The 17,409-nt window shown below is 43.7% G+C and overlaps 1 protein-coding gene across 1 annotated transcript in view; it reads right to left on the bottom strand.

Moving 5' to 3' along the window:
- The window catches only part of MGA (MAX dimerization protein MGA), a 2,673,741-nt gene that overhangs the window by 1,685,598 nt on the left and 970,734 nt on the right, over positions 1 to 17,409 (bottom strand). The gene's annotated exons all lie outside the window — the stretch shown is intronic.

Consider the following 17,409-nt stretch of genomic DNA (forward strand, 5'->3'; position numbering starts at 1 on the left):
GCTGCATACCATATCATAGTACAATAATTATTCTGCCTAGGAATGAATACACATTGAAAAACCAGGATGAAGACAGGTCAACTGCCAGCCAGGAGGGGGAAGGAGGGTGGGACGTGAGAATGAAGGCGAGATGGAACAACTCACATGGAATGTTATGGTGAGTACATACCCTTCTTTATGTGAAGTTGTTCAATCTCGTCGTTCATTCATCACTGATGGGTAGCGTCGCTAGCACCCTGATCTTGGGTTGCTCACGGAAGTACACTCTTCAGAACTGTAGGACCAAATGAAGCCCTGTCCCTGGAGGCCTTATCCACTTTGTAATGATTAATAAAAGTGTGAGGTTTAGACCATCTGGCTGCTGCACAGATGTTATCCAAAGACAATTTGGCTTGAAAGGCTGACGATGTAGAAACTGCTCTGGTTGAATGAGCCTTTACCTTACTAGACAAGGGCATATTATGACAAGCATATGTATAGGTGATACAATCAGACAGCCACTTAGACAGGGTTGTTTTAGCAACTGGTTTACTTTTCCTGGTCTTGGAAAAAGACACAGAGCTGATCTGATTTCCTAACGTCTTTTGTTCTGTCCAAATAAAATCTAAGTTGTCAATGAACATCAAGTTTATGCAACATATATTCCAGTTTGTTGGTATGATTAGGGAAGAAAACGGGCAACTCAATGACTTGATTAATGTTAACCTCAGAACATACTTTGGGCAAAAAGGATGGATTTGCCCTGAGAGATACTCTGTCAGTATGGAAGACCATGTAAGGGGGCTTGATGGAAAGGGCTTGGAGCTCTGATACTCTACGGGCTGAAGTGATGGCTAGTAAGAAGATCGTTTTCCACAACAAAAATTTTAGTCCACAAGATGATGCGGGCTCAAAAGGAGGAAGAATGATACGAGATAACATAAAATTCAAATTCCAGGGGGAATAAGGTGTCTTCACTGGAGGCCTTATGTGAAAGGAACCTTTTAGAAAAGCCTTAGACAATTGGTGAGCCATAATATTCAAACCATCAATTCCTAAATGGAAATTAGATATAGCAGCTAACTGTACTCGCACCACAGCTGCCGCTGCTCCCTTGTTGAAGATTTCTGTCAAGAATTGGAAGATAGAAGACAATGGTGCTTGATAAGAGTCAATGTTGTGGGAAGAAACCCAAATGGAAGATCTCGTCCACTTGCTACAATACAATTTTCTGGTGGAAGGTTTATGGGAAGCCAACAAAATCTGACTAGTGCCATGGGAAAGACTATAGAGCCTGGCTATGCGGGGAATTGGAGCAGCCAAGCAGTTAGCTTCATTGTCTGCAATGATGGGTGAAAATCCCCTGACGCATATGTCAACAAGTCCGGAACTGGGTCCAGGATCCATGGATCTTCCAGAATATAATGGTAAACAAAAGGGAATCAAATCTGCCGAGGCCAATGAAGGGCTATAAGGATGACTGTCTGTCCCAGCGACTTTGTTTTCTGTAAGAATTTGGGTATCAGGAGAACTGGTGGAAATGCATAGAGGAGACCCGGAGGCCAATCGTGGACAACAGCATCCCTTGGGGAGTGGCCTGGCATGGGAATCAGGGCAAACTAGCTTCTGCATTTGTTGTTGATGTGACTGGCGAACAGGTCGCAGGAAGGCTGGTCCCATTTGCTGAAGATTCTGTCCGCAATCTCTTGTTTGAGGGACCATTTGTGGGGCAATACGATTGCTCTGCTTGGTCTGTCCGCTATGACGTTGGATTTGCCCGGGATGTGCGTTGCCAACAGAAAGCGCTGGGATAACAGTGCCCACACTGCCATACTCCGAGGGCTTCTCGGCAAAGGGGAGAAGACTTGGTCCCACCTTGTTTGTTCAGATACCAGACCACTGACAAGTTGTCCGTCTGTATTGCAATTGTCCCTAGAAGAGAGTCCTAAAAGTATTGCAACGCTAGAAGTACTGCTCTCATCTCCAGGACATTGATATGCAGATGTGATTCTTGATCTGTCCATGTGCCTTGGGCAGTCTTTCCCTGAAAAAGCCACCCCCCTATCAGGGAAGCGTCCGTGGTCACAGTGGCAACTGGAGGGGGAAGCATGAAAGGACGTCCTACTCTGACATGAAGAGATGTCAACCACCACTGAAGATCCTTCTTGCAGAAATTCGTTATCAGGATCATGTGACTCATTGGAAGTTCATGGTAAGACCATTGCGTGAATAGAAGCCATTGAAGGATTCTCATATGCAGCCTTGCTAACGGGATTGCTAGAATAGCTGCCACCATCAATCCTAGGACTTTCAATACCTCTGCTGCTGGTGCTCTGTTCTTTGATATCAGGGACATGATGTGTAGGCGGAAAATAGATATTCTTTCTGGTGGAAGGAAGAGAGTGGTGGTTGATGTGTCTAGTTCTGTCCCTATAAAAACGATATATAAAAATGAAAAAATATAACTTGTTGAAAACTGAAAACCTCCCAATAAAGTCTCGAGCCAAGCTGGAAACCAAGAGATCCGTGCCATGGCAAACTAGATCTGGGGTAATTCCAGCAGTGCATTATGGGATAAGGGGTGGGGTCTTGAGCTACTGGAGAACTTTGAGCTTGCTAGTCGGCCGTGTTGGAGCAGAGGATCGGCTCCAAACCCATCAGTGATGAATGAACGGTGAGATTGAACAACTTCACATCTATATTTATCGTCCAGTTTTTACAGCAAGAACTTTGGTTTATTCTATGAACCTGTTTAAGCAGCAGAGGTGGGGTAAATGGCAGTTTTGTTTGAGGATTACCTGTATTCTCCACCAAAGTAGTTCATTTTTTGAGATGGGGGGGGGGGCACAGTACTCAAGGGGCGACAGTGACAGGACCACACTGATTTCAGGTACCACTGGATTTTCCTCTAGTGAAGTTTGGTCGCGTGAGCTCACTTGCTGAGCAATAGGATGTGGAGGAGAGATTTTGGAAACAACTGGATTGACTGAATGTTTGCCTGGGCAAGAAAGGCATGCATTTAATTTGTGCCCAGTCTGCAGCCCTACAAAACAGCTCTTGTGTACGGACCATGCAGGATAATTTGTAGTTTACAGTAAAACCTAGACCTGTCAGAAGATGGAGGGCGTAGTGTAGATGCTAAAGAATTTATGAAGAGAGAGTCTGGATCAGTAGGTCATCCACGTAGGGGAAATTCTGAATTCCTTGAGTGCGATAAAAAGCTACTACTAGAGATAAGAGATTTTGTGTGAACACTCTTGGAGCTGTGGAAATGCCAAAACACAGGTCAGTAAACTGAAAATGGGAGAAGCCAGAGAAAAACCTGAGGAATCTCCTGCAAGAAGGATGAATGGGTATGTGTAAGTTGGTGTCCTTCACATCTAGTAACATTAAGAAACCCTGAGGGAGGATGAAAGGTAGAGGAGTGTGAAGATAGCATTTTTAAAGATGGTACCTTCAAGAAAGTATTTTGGAGAAACAAGTCAAGGACAAGGAAGTAAGAGCCTGCAGAATGTGTAGCACTACAGATTACTTTCAGGAAGAGGTAGAGTTTCTTAGGTCCCTATTTTTGGATAGAGGCTATCCACCTGCTTTTTTTCAGAGCATCCTTAGTGAGATTCTCATTAAAAGGGACCAGTGTTTTCCATCACTATTAGGTACAGGAGCACCATTCCCTAGAGCTCAAGCAAAGACAGACCAGACCAGTTCCAAGAGTTTTGTTTACACCTATTCAGCTGATGCTGGTTTCATAGAAAGGACTATGAAGGTTTTCTGGCCCGTGGTTACCTCGCATGAGGAATTTAGTAATTTGTTTCCTCCTCACATTTCCTTTATCAGAAAAAGGAACACTAATTTGAAGGGCATTTTTGAGCATAACACGAATATGAAGGACAGGCCAGAACATTCCAGCTGTCACAAAAGGAAGGGAACATTCAAATGTGGCAGATGTCATCAATGTCCCTTCATTGCCAACACCCACAAAGTGCACGTCTCTGCTCGCAACATCACTGTAACAGCCAGTGATTATTACTCTTGTTACTCTTCAGGCGTGGTATACCTAGGTTTTTGTGAGGGTTGTACATCTTTTTATGTGGGCAAAACAGAAAGGGCTTTGAAACGAAGGATATATGAACATTGTTATGACATCAAAAGTAAAAAAGATACGAATGCTTTTTTCAAGCATTCCTTGTATGTCCTAACATGTCCATTCGTTTCTTTGTCCTTGAAAAAGTTTCTCCAGACCAGAGGGGAGGTGATTGGGAAACTACACTTTCTTCAAGAGAATTGTTCTGGCAATTGAGACTGAATGCGACAAGATTCCCAGGCTTAAACGACAGCTTAAGTTTAGCCAGCATTCTTAAAGCTAGAAGCAATGTTCTTTGAATTTTACTTAGTCCCCTTAGGTTTTCTTTTGTTCACCTCCCCCCCCCCTCTTCTCCCCCTCCCACTTGTTATTCCTCTCTGGTCTGAGGCCACACTTTTGGATGTTTGTTCCCTTTTTTCTTTTTCTTTTCCCTTCCTTTATTCAGCTGGCACCTTAGACAAGTTTTGGCGATGGGGCTTTAAATGTTTGTTCTACCTATCTATTTATTTAGTTTGAGTTTTAAATAGCTCCGATAGTGTAACACACTGGGCTGATATTCAACTGCATACATTTTTAAATTAGATATTTTCAAGCTCTAGTTGACAGTGTTTTTATTACTGGTTCTGAAAAATGCATTTTCAACAATATTTGTTAAGTATTTTAGGAGTCATTGGTATTTACACTGTCACAGTTTTTAATTTAACCTAAATTGAAAGTTTTGTATTAACTTATAACAAAGTTTTCTCAATGCAGTCTATGTATATATTTTTTTAAATTCATTCAATGGATGTTAACACAATCAATCAATGTCATTAAGTAATTAACCTATGGCTGAGAGCCAAGCACTTTAAATACACTATGTGAAAGTATTATTTGTTACACTTGATAAAGCCTGGTAATACCAGGCGAAAGCGCTTGTGGTGTTGATTTTGTCCATTAAATACGTTGTCTTTGGATTATTTTTGGTTTCGTTTTTTCCAACTTTGACGATTTTGGTTAGCTGGAGTATTCAGCAGCAAAACTTTGTACTGCATTTTTAGCGGCTGGACAGTGGTTAATCCGAGGAAGGTACCTTCTGCATCTTGTTTCACGGTTCTCCATTGTCCTTTTCATGAGACTAGAAAAATTCTGGAGTAAAACCCTTTTCCCATGAAGTCCTTTGGGACTTGCTCGATGATGCCCTGATTCAAGAAGTCTTGAATTATGGGGGCCCAGAAGGGATAACTGGTTTTGAAGAGGTTGTGGCATGCCTTAAAGAGGAGGGATCATTTTCCCAAAACATGCATGGTATAACCACCATTGATAATGGACAGGACCCTTTTGTCTGTGGTAAAAGCTTCCCACCTGGCTGGGGAGAGAGAGTGTCTATGGGAAAGAAGGAAATGGGACTGAGGGTGGGGGGGAGGGCGGGCACTGCAGTAGTCACATTTTTGCTTCAGAAGAGAGGCTTCCCCGCTTGAGGTTCAGTACTGATTTTTTTCAAAGTACCTCTTCTCATGGGTTTTCTTTGTTTCTCAGCTGCCCTAGGATCCCTCCTAATGAAGGAGGTGGGCTACTATGATATCTAGCAAGTGAGGAAAGTAGAATCTGTCGGTAGTCTTTCATGGCCTTACCTTGGATTTAAAATCCTCAGGTAGAGGCTGACCACAAAGCCATGCATATCAGAGAATAACAGATCCAGTGGCAGCTGCCTAGAAGAATCATCCACAGCATCATAACTGCACTTAGTGCTGTGTCTGGCCTTGGATAGTAAGCTCTGCACTTGATGCTTAGACGCTGCTGTAGCAGGGTCCAGTAGAACTTGGTTTAAAGAATGAAGGACCAAGATAAAGTACTTTGCCATTTGAGTCTGGTAATTAACTGCCCTAAAGGCATGGAAAGTAAAGATGTAAACCTACTTTCCCTATGCATCTCTACCCACTGCTCTACTATCCATGTCACTAGGTAGAGCATTAGCACTGGACAGACGCTTAGAGGGTTTATCTGAAGAGAGAGAAATACTACAGAGAGAGTTCTTGTATAAATATTGTAGGTAATCAGGCAACTTGTAAAACATGACTGGTCTCCTAGGAGTTGGTGGTTGAGAATCAGGTGCAGACGAGATAGACTGAAAGGCAGCCTGAAATGCCTCAAGGATGGGAAGGATTGGAAAAGGGGAAGAGGTACCCATCGCCTAAGAGTGTACTACCAGTTCTGAGCAAGGGGACCCATCCATCTCCAAGAGAGTGTACTACCTGTTCTGAGCATCAGAGAGCTGCATGGATTGTCATTCAAAAGTGCTTCATCATGTTCTGTATAGTCTCCTTAAAGGGAGCTTCCTCAACAGGTGAATCCAGTGAGACGGAATATTCTTCATCAGAATAGATCTGCCCTGGAGAATGCAGCTGAGAGGAATAATCCAGAAAATAGAGTCATAGTCCTGTTCCTCATCAGAAGAGGATGGAACCAGAAAAGGTTTTTGAGGAGTAGCCTGAGGTTGTGGAGACCCAAAGGAAGGAGGCTATAAAGGGATAACAGCTTTGAATAACCCCTGTGAGAAGTCAATACACTCGTTTTCCTAGCTGCTGAGGAACAGGCCACATGCCTACTCTTCTGTTTTTTACTTTTAGATGCAGAGGTTTGGAATCCTGCCTGACTTCTATTAGAGAAGCTGGATTCTCTTCCCTAACTAAAATTTGTCCCGCAGAACTGAGATGAGGCTCCTCAGATTTTTCAGTTGTCTACAAGGCCTCGAGTCTCATACTGACTGCCAAAGGATTCTCAATAACAGGCATATGAGAAATAGCCTGATGTACCATGGGTTCTGCAACCTCTGCGGGTTCATCAGAGTCAGAAATGTTTGACTGCGGATCCATTCTAGGCCTCTCTAAATTCTTTCTCTGGCAGCAAAGAGATGTTCAATGATGACGAGTCAGCCATCCTGGACTAGGCTAAGTATTTAAGATGTTAGATCTTGAGAAAGATTTTGAGAGTAGAAAGCCTCCACCTAAGAGTTTTGAGAATGAACAATTGGCAGCTTGAGCAACACTTGTTCTTGTGTTCTGAGTATAGGTAAAAATACACTTGGTATGCAAGTCCTTCTATGGAATCTGCTTGCTGCAATTGCACTTACCTTTCCTAGCTGACATCTATAACTTTCAACAAAATGTCATAAGATAAAAAGGAAGTTTGCCAAATGGGGCATTTACCTGGACAAATGAACAAGGCAAAGTATCAACAAGGCCAAGGTACCAACAACCAAACAGCAACAGTCCAACAGATGTATGACCTGCATTAGGGCAACCAGCGAGACAGTCTGGGGATCCATACTCGTGTATCTGTTTATATACTTACAACGCACACGAGCTTAAGTTCCGTGTCGGACATACAACCTAGGGGAAGGTAAAATTTTGGTGCCCTATCCAGCCAAGCATCAGCTGTGGCAACCCATTATATCAGAAATACTGCAACAGTGATTTCAGTCATGTTATCTTACCTTAATGCTTGAGAACCACTTGTTGTGAAACTGACTCAGAAGTAATCTCTAACACATCCTCAAATGTATGAAAAACAGAAAAAAAAATCACACACTGTGGAAGTCAGAAGGCACTTTGCCACCCACCAACCAAAATACTCCTGCATTACATTTTTGCCCAACCACCAACCAAAATACTCCTGCATTACATTATGACTGTACCCACAAGAAATGTCCATCAGAGGAGAATGTGAGCAGAAGAATTCCTCCTGATCTGTCTTGCTTTTGTCAGAAGTACATTTGTATGGACTAAGCAAAGTCCTCTTCTCCTCCTCCAATGGCTGAGTCATAACAATGCTCAAGAAAGGTGTTCTTTTAGCAATAAAATGCCATAGTGGAAGTAGACACCTATCACAGTTAGGAGGATAGAACATGGACCTCACTGCCACACTGTCAAGCAGTCTTCAAGCAAAGAGCTCACTAACAAAAACAGCTGGGTCTAAAATAAGCATGGGGGTTGGAGAAGTAGACTTGTTCATTTTACCCTTCTCCCTCCTGTATGACATACAGCCACTAAAACCTTGCACAAAAATTATGTATTTTTCCCCCCTCACACAACAGAAAGTTAATACTAGCCATGACTCACATCCAAATGCAAGTGCTCATCAGAGCTCAGAAGCTGAAATTTGAGTATTTATCAAGCTCAGCAGTTTACATACATCAGCTGATGGACACAACTCTGAGCACACAAATCAGTGTGTGTGTGGGGGGGGGACTACTGAATTGTTGCTACTCTCTCAAACCATACATCTCATGGCATCCACGGCATAGGACTGTCCAACCATGTGCAGCAGACAGCCAACCTCTAAACATCAGGTCTACCTGCACATTTAATTCTCACACAATATGACAGGCTCTGTAACAGGGTTCCTTACAATAAACATTTTGTGCCTCTCTCCACCAAAGGCATCTAAAAGTACAGATGAAGCTGTGGACTGTCCTACTCACATTTTTGCCACTGCCACCAGTCTTAAAAGACTTTTGAGACCAGAACAATCTCTTCTGGAAACTTCTTACAATCTACTAGAGACAGACAGGAGACAGAGGAATCTATCCATCTACAATGAGAAGATACAGTCTTAGTCAACTGAGAAACACTGGTCTGTCACATTAATGCTACCGGTGTTTTACATTCCCTAAAATTCTGCATCATTTTTAGAAAGACCTACAACACTTTAATTGCTAGTACTGAGGATACTACATGTTAAATTTTTTATCTGGCAGGCAATGACTACGGCAGGGGTTCTCAAGGCAATATAATAACCACTTTATGCCCATGCTCATGGAAGTCTCTGTTAAAAAAAAAAATCAAATAAAAATAAACTTCCACCCTCAAATCCATTGAAAACAATAAAATATTCAACTAACTTTGTTTTACATTCTATAATCATAACAATGTATTTTTTTCTACATTTTTTACACACTTTAGTTGTATTTTGGTTAAGAAACAAGTTAATACTTTCTGCTTCCTGAATTTAGCAGTTGGTTAAACTTACTAAAGTTAGACACTCCCCGGGATTCATGAAGCTTGTGCCAGGTGCCGGAGTAGCGTCGGCGATCTAGCGCAAAATATGGCCGCAGAGCGATTCAGGTACGAGCTGTTTCCACGTGCACTACCAGCGTACGCCAGAGCTGCGCAGCTCCCGGCGCACGTATGCTAATTACCCCATGCACAGCAGTGTAGTATGTAAATGAAAGTATATAGCGATTCATGAAGTGGTGCAGGCATAGCGTAAGCATGAAGAAATGTAAACCAAAAAAAAAAAAAAAACGGTTTACATTTTCTCAAACATAAAAACAGAGCCATGAAAGCAGACCAAACTTGTGTATTATAATGTTAATATATGCCAATGGCTAAATATATAGCCAATGGCATTAAAAAAACATGCAAAACACTTAAAAAATAACATTTAATGTCATGGCCACACTAACGCAAAGTAAAACCGCAGTGCATCTGTGCGCAAACGGGAACACAAGGAAAATATATGTAGATGTCATAAAACTGCAATGTAACACAATTCATGAATTCCCCATAATAGTCAATGGCACGCATGCTACACCACAACCATTGCGCAAGGGTTGCTAAGGGTCTGTGACACTGTTCTGCACGGTAACTAGGAATTAGTAATCAATGCCATGCAAATGAAGCAAGTAATACTAAATCACAAACGCCCCGCCAGCGAAAGGATGTACCACACGTCGTAGCGGTACAACACAGAGGAGTGGCCTGGAGGTAAACATGGCATCTAGAGAGGGGTGCACCACCGTAGCTGTAAGTACATTGGATCATTGCTAATTCGGGTTGCCTGCTGCTAAGCAAAGCCGCATGATAAAGGTGTGGAAGTAGCCATAGCTTTGCATAGCTGAGAGCACACAAGGTAACCGAAAGTACACGTGAACGTGGATGAAAACGTGCTCATAACCCGGTAAACGGCTGTGCACAGCATGCACCACAGCTAAAACAGGAAGGATACAGGAAGACAATAAGGAAATGCTGCAGCATGATAACTGCAGTACAAATGAGTAATTAACACCTAGGAACTCACAGTGGGCCATTGACAACAGCTAACAAGGCTGCTAGCAGCTATCGGCAAAACAGGAAAGGGGAGGTGCCGTACAGCAAAGAAAAGAGAACTGTCACAGCAGAACAAAGCAAACTTGAAGTAGATCAGCTACATAACACATTTCCCAACACAATCTTGGGTTGTGAAAGTACAAAACAAGAAAGCCGGCAGCTGGATGCATGCCTGACAATGGGAGGGGAATCTGGTTGAAAATTGAAGTAAAGGGCAATAGATGAATCACAGCAGCCAAGTGTAAGTCAACACACCAAAGGCCACACAATAGCAGTACCTGCTGTAAAACCAATAATTAAGATACCCCCAGCTGGAATTGCACAAACACACCAGCATCATCCATTGCACAACAGTATAAGGTGTGAAAGCCCCACACACACACTTGTGTATTCCCAGACGCTCTGCACCATTGGTGTATACAGACGGGGAACTTTTAATATGTACATGTTAGGGGTCGCCATAGCTTTGATTCACCAGCATGTGTTGGAGACTGACGGTGGTGTGGAGGATGGTGCTGACAACCATCTCAGGCACTGGAGAAGGAGAAGAGTATTCAGACCCAGGGTAACCTACCAGGGGCTACACGATCTGGAGATAGTAAAGCGTTACAGGGTGGACAGGGACATCATAAAGCAACTTGTTGAGCTGTGCAGGTCACGCCTCAGAGCCAGAAGTAACAGAGGGGAACCCATCCCAGTGGACATGAAGTTATGTGTAAGCTTGAGAATACTAGCCACAGGTACCTTCCAAAGGCAAACTGGGGATATCATGGGGATCTCACTGGCATCCGCATCCAGGGTATTCCACCAGTCCCTGGATGCCATGCTAACACATGCCAATGACCATATAAACTTCCCCCGAACACAGGAGGAGTTGGCCAACAATATGTGTCTCTTCCACAATGTGGCAAACTACCTGGAGGTACAGGATGCAATAGACTGCACGCACATACACATCAAGTCACCACCTGGTGAGCAGGGTAGGCGCTACATAAACTGCAAGGGATACCCCTCCATCAACTATCAGGTCATGTGCAATGCCCAGGACATTATCATGAATGTGTGTGTTGGCAGCCCTGGAAGCTATCACGACTCTCACATCTGGCATGCCTCACAGCTGTATCAGGTATTAGCCAGGGGGGACATCCCATATGGCCACCCGGTAAGGGATGCTGGTTATGCACTGGAACCGTGGATGAGGACTCCCATCAGAAATGCACACACAGCCAAGCAAGAACGCCATAATGAGGCACACGCAGAAACCAGAATCATCATAGAGTGCGTGTTTGGGATGCTGAAATCACTGTATGTTGCTTGGACATATTTGGTGAAGCCTTGCAGTACTCTCCAGGCACGTGTGCCCACATCTTCATAGTATGTACCATGCTACACAATATGATCATGCGGAAACAGCTGCAGCAGGGACAGAATGGTGAAGGCCCTCACAGCCCACCACTATTGCCAAGGGACCCACAGGCACAGAGGGACTCAGACCACGAACACCCTGTGCTAGCCCCAAGTAGGCAGACGGTGGCATACCCAGTATGCCCATACCTTGGCAAAGAGGGAACGTATTGCACACACACTGACAGTGTAGGCACTCATGGACTGACACCCATATCCATCTGCACACACAGCAAACATGGATGGCACACACACGACCACCTGTAAATTGTCATGTATGGGTGGTCTACTGTGTGCATCCTACATAGGTAGCCCTCAACAACTGTACACACAACCGTCATTGGCATAAGGTAAGTCAATACCTGAACAGTAAATTAAGCTATCAGCATGTGTCCATACTGTATGTAGAGGTTCACAGATACATAGGTAGGTACATGCCCAACTGCTCGAGGCCACTCATAAGCATAGGAAAAAGTGTCTGCTGTCGCCACTCCATCGATTAACTAACTGTCCCTCTGTGCAGCAGAGCCAATTGCGGGATCCCTGGGGTGTATCCAATGTTCCCCACCCACTGTGCAAGGATTCCCTGGAGTGTTAGTGAGGGGTTTTGTATAAAGTAATCAGGGACGTAGTTCCAAATAATGGGGAGTATCCCTGACAGGAATATTCTCAGATGTTTACATGTTACATAGTATACCTTAAACACAACTTGCATATATAGGTAGTACTCCACAGAATAATAAATGTGGAACACACAACCGCTGAAATGTGCGTTAATCACCCTTGCACTACCAGTGCCTGCTCTGAGAGGTAAAATACCACTGCCCAGGATTGGAACACGCAACCATGTACACAATCTTCATAATAACATACCACTAAGCTACCTGAGATGTACTAATGGCAGTTGTGTATACTGACAGGATAAAACACAAAAGGTAAGAATGTGTGGAAACAGGAGATGTATGTCGATATATGGGGATATACATATATATGTAGATATACAGATAGGTTAACAACATCTACATAACCATGGAGGTACATATAAATGGGATACCTACCACATACCGACACATGTAATCCTGAGGCTTAAGGTCCGAAAGAACACAGTATCGAAATACCAGATGCGTGAGGTTTAAAATCATAATGTTATGGGAAAGTTAGTCAGTGCTTCTGGTGTTGCAGTTCATGTAGGTTACTGTGTGTAAGTGTGTTTCTGAGGGCTGTAGTGTGTGTGTGTTTTGAGTGTGGTGTGTGTTCCTGGGGGACTGTAATGTGTGGGTGTGGGTTAGCTTTGTGTGTCTGTTTGCGCGATCTAGGAAGTAGAATATTAAAGTAGGGAGGGTGTGGAGGGACGCAGACACCTACATAGGGGGTGTAGGGGGGCTTGCCCACCTGCTTATACATAGTGTGGGATGGTTTGTTTGGATGTGGTGGGTAGCAGTGTGTCTGTGTGTGTGGGTGTGTGTTCCATGTTGGTGTTACTTTCGCGAGTTACTGTCACGGTCGGTAATGTTGTGTATGGGAGTCTGAGCCCAGTACTGTGGAAGTCGGAACAGTGTAGCTTCGGGATTCCATAGGTATCCCGTATACAGGGCTTGAAGTGTTCATATAGGAGTATAACATGGACCATAGCAATCACACATTCTGCCACGACCAACCTTTATGAACAAAGGATATGGAGAGTATATGCATATGCACTATTACAAATATGTGCTATGGACATGAGCCAGTGATAGTGTTACCACCTGTCCCACTTTGCGAGGGACAGTCCCTCTTTGGGCGGTTGTGCCCTGACCAAATATATTAAATGTGGCAAATTTCCTGGGATTGTAGGACATAATTATGACCTGTATGTAATGTAATAGTTGCATACAATAGTTCTTTCTGTATCTAAAATACCTACATGTTACAAGAAAAGTACAGTTTTGTACCTACCATAAATGTAGATGTTCGAGGATCTCCATTGCTGCAGTCCTTACATATGGGTGGTCCGCTGTCCACAATCGGCCCGAATACCAAAGGGCTAGAACTGGCGTCGGTCATCGGCGCCCGAGACTGACGTCAGTACGTGCCAGTACAAATGCGCATGACCGACGCCATATACTCAGTCTTTCTTGCCTCAGACGCCAGAATGCAAAAAACACCACCCAAAACCCAACCTAAAAAGGGGGAAGGAGGGAGGGAAAATTGGACTGCAGCAATGGAGATCCTCGAACATCTACATTTATGGTAGGTACAAAACTGTACTATGTTCTTCGTCTCCCATTGCTGCAGTCCTTACATATGGGTAGAATCCCAGAGCAACGGAAAAAGGGAGGCTGGCCAACTAAATAGCATTAGGAGCTGCTAACATGCCCTGTAAGATTGCAGTGGCAAACCCAGCCCTAGACCTAGAATAAAGAGGTAAATGATAATGCTTTGTAAAGGTATGTACAGAACTCCAAGTAGCTGCTTCTAGAATGTCTTTAGTAGCTACCCCTCTCAAAAAGCAGTAGAGGTGGCGTAGCCCTAGTAGAATGAGGCCTGATCCCAACTGGAACATCCTTTCCATGATGAGAGTAACAAAAGCAATACAATGGCCAATCCACTTGGAAATAGTTTGTTTGAGACAGCTTTCCTTAGTGAAGTCAAAGCAAAAGAAACAAATAATTGTTGAGATCTTCTGAACTCTTTGGTTCTGCTCAAATAATACCTTAACTGCCTATGTACATCCAAAGAATGCAAAACTTTTCCCTTTATTTTGGGGGTTAGCATAAAAAGTAGGCAAATGTATAGATTGGTTCAATGCCACATTAGAAATCACTTTAGGCATAAAAGTAGGATTAGTACGTAAGGAAACTCTGTCATTGTGAAAAATCAGAAAAGGTTCCACTGCCATGAGGGCCTGTAATTCAGATACCCTTCTAGCAGAAGTAACAGCCAACAAAAAAGCAGTCTTCCAAGACAACAACTTCAATTCAACTGTAGCTGCAGGTTCAAAAGGAGGCAGAGTCAGCTTTTCCAAAACAAAATTAAGATCCCAGGCAGGAGTAGGAGCTCTTGTGGGGTCTTATATTCTCTGCCCCTCTAAGAAACTGTTTAACCAATGGATGTGAAAACAAAGGAGGGTCACAATCATAGTGAGCAGAAATAGCTGCAGCATGCACTTTTACAGAAGAGAAGGACAAACCCTTGTCCAATAATACAGTCAAATATTGCAATGTACAACTCAAATTAGGCAATTTGACATCAAAGCCTTTAGCTGAACTCCAAAGAAAAAATCTCTTCCATTTATCAGCATAAACCTTACGAGTACTAGGTCGCCTGGCTTCCAAAATAACATCCAAAACTTGAGGGAGCTGAAGGCCCTCCTTCTTTAAAACAGAATGCGCCAGGCTGTCAGGTGTAGGGATTGCACCCTGACATTGAGAAAATGATTGTTTTCCTGAGACAATAAGTGAGGAATCTGTGGTAATGGCCAAGGTGTCCCATGAATTAAGCTCCTCAACAGCGGGTACCAATGCTGACGAGGCCAATCCGGTGCTATAAGGATCATGCAAGGTTTGTCCCTCCTGACTTTCAACAGTACCTTTGGAAGAAGAGGCAAGGGAGGAAAAGCATACACGTGAAGGTTGCTCCAACTGAAGGATAGTGCATCTATTTTCCAGGCTGTTGGATGAAACAGCCTTGTGCAAAATAGTGGCAGTTGGAAATTCAGAGGAGAAGCGAACAGATCTATGTCTGGAGTTCCCCAAGCCATGGTCAACTGAAGAAATACCTGAGGGTCCAACTTCCATTCGTGAGGATCCACAATCTGTCTGCTCAGAACATCTGCTAAAGAATTTTGTGCTCCTGGCAGAAACTGTGCTCGAAGAGTGATGTGCAGATTTAAAGCAGTTTCCCATAACAGCATTGCTTGTCTGCAAAGAGGGTAAGAATGAGTTCCCCCCTGCTTGTTGATGTACCACATGACAGTTGTGTTGTCTGTTCGAATCAACACCAGTCCTGGTTGAAGTAGGCCCTTGAATGCTTCAAAAGCAAATTGAGCTGCCAGCATCTCTTTCATGTTGATATGCAAGTGAAGTAGCTCTGGGGCCAAGGTCTTGAATCCATTTTCCTGTGAAATGAGCTCCCCAGGCTGACTCCGAGGCGTCTGTCGTTAATATCTGACTTGCCTCTGGTTGGGTCACAGAGAGTCCCTTGTTTAGGTGACATTCCTGAGCCCACCACACAAATTCTTTCTGAATGCAAGGCAGAATCCGAATGACAGTGTCCAAATCGTGGCTGTGTTGAGTCCAAACGCTTTTGAGATACCATTGCAGCTTCCTCGTATGCAGTTTGGCATTGGGAAGTACTAGAATGCAAGATGCCATGAACCCCAAGGCTTGAAGGACTGTCCTTGCAGTCAGCCTGGACATTACTGATAACTGTTGGAAGTATAGGTGAAGAATTCTTTGTTTGTCCGGGGTAAGAAATGCCATCTGAGCAGCTGTGTTCAGTCTTACACCCAGAAAACATATCTCTTGTGAGGGTACTAGACTGGACTTTATTTCGTTCACAGAATACCCTAGGCATCTTAAAACTGTCATTACATACTGCAGATGTTGAAGAAGTTCGTGCTTGCCTCGAGCCAGAATCAAACAGTTGTCCAGATAAGGATAAATTTGAATACCTTTTAGTCTGAGAAAAGCTATTACTGGAGCCAGGACTTTTGTGAATACCCTGGGCGCAGTAGACAAGCCAAAGGGCAATGCAGAGAACTGATAATGCAAATTCCCATTCCGAAATCTCAGGAATTTCCTGCAACTGGGCCTGATAGGAATGTGAAGATAGGCTTCTTTGAGATCCAGAGTCACCATCCAGTGATCTTTGCCCAACATAGGTAACAGCTGTTGCAGTGTTAACATCTTGAATTTTGGAATTTCCAGAAAGGTGTTTAGAATGGACAAATCCAGAATTGGTCTCCAAGTATTTCCTTTCTTTGGCACTAAGAAAAGACGGGAATAAAACCCTGTGCCCCTTTCTGCAGAAGGTACTTCCTGTATTGCTCCCAACTGAAGCAGAGAAGAAATTTGTGCCTGTGCTTCCAGTCTTTGCTGATGAGGCACATCCGCATACCTTTGAAAGGAGGGAATGTGTGAAAATAAAATTTGTAGCCTCGATTTATTATGTCCAATACCCATTTGTCTTGGGTAACCAAATGCCAATTCCTTTTGAAAAGTCCCAGTTTCCCTCCTAGAGGAGCTGCCAGCAAGGCAGAGTCCGGCAGCTGAAGACACAGGTCATTGGGTCTGTTTCCGAAAGGACTGACCCCTGCCCTCCCCAGCAGAAAGGGTAGAAGAACTCAAAGTCCTAGAAGTAACAGGGCCCTGAGAGGAAGCCCTAACTCTACCTCGACCTGCCCCTAGATTGATAATCCGAAGAGGGGAAAGACCATCCCTTAGCAGGCCAATTTCTACTGAACTTAGGGGGCTGAACCTGTAAAAAGTCCTTAACCGTCTGCATAGACTTAGCTTTTTCCTCCATTTTTTTCAAAACTGACTCTACTGGAGGGCCAAAAAGAACATCAGATTGCAGAGGAGCATCCATAATTCGAGCCTTAACATGCTCTGACAAGGTCTGATCTTTAAGCCAGGCATGCCTGCGAACAACTGAACTAGTAGCAGCCACCCTGGAAGAAGCCTGTAAAGCATCAAAACCACACGGCAAAGAATGCTTACCAACTTGGTCTGAAGCATGCATCAAATCCTGAAGCTCCTTACATTCAATACCTTCAGCTAAAGCATCTACTTTACATTTTAATTGGCCCAGCAAATAATTTTGATACCTGAGCATATGAAACTGACAATTTAAAGCTCTCATAGCCAACGTAGA

Source organism: Protopterus annectens, chromosome 2.part0 (genome assembly GCF_019279795.1).
Source record: "Protopterus annectens isolate FY-2018-M chromosome 2.part0, PAN1.0, whole genome shotgun sequence".
Classification (NCBI taxonomy): Eukaryota; Metazoa; Chordata; order Ceratodontiformes; family Protopteridae; genus Protopterus; species Protopterus annectens.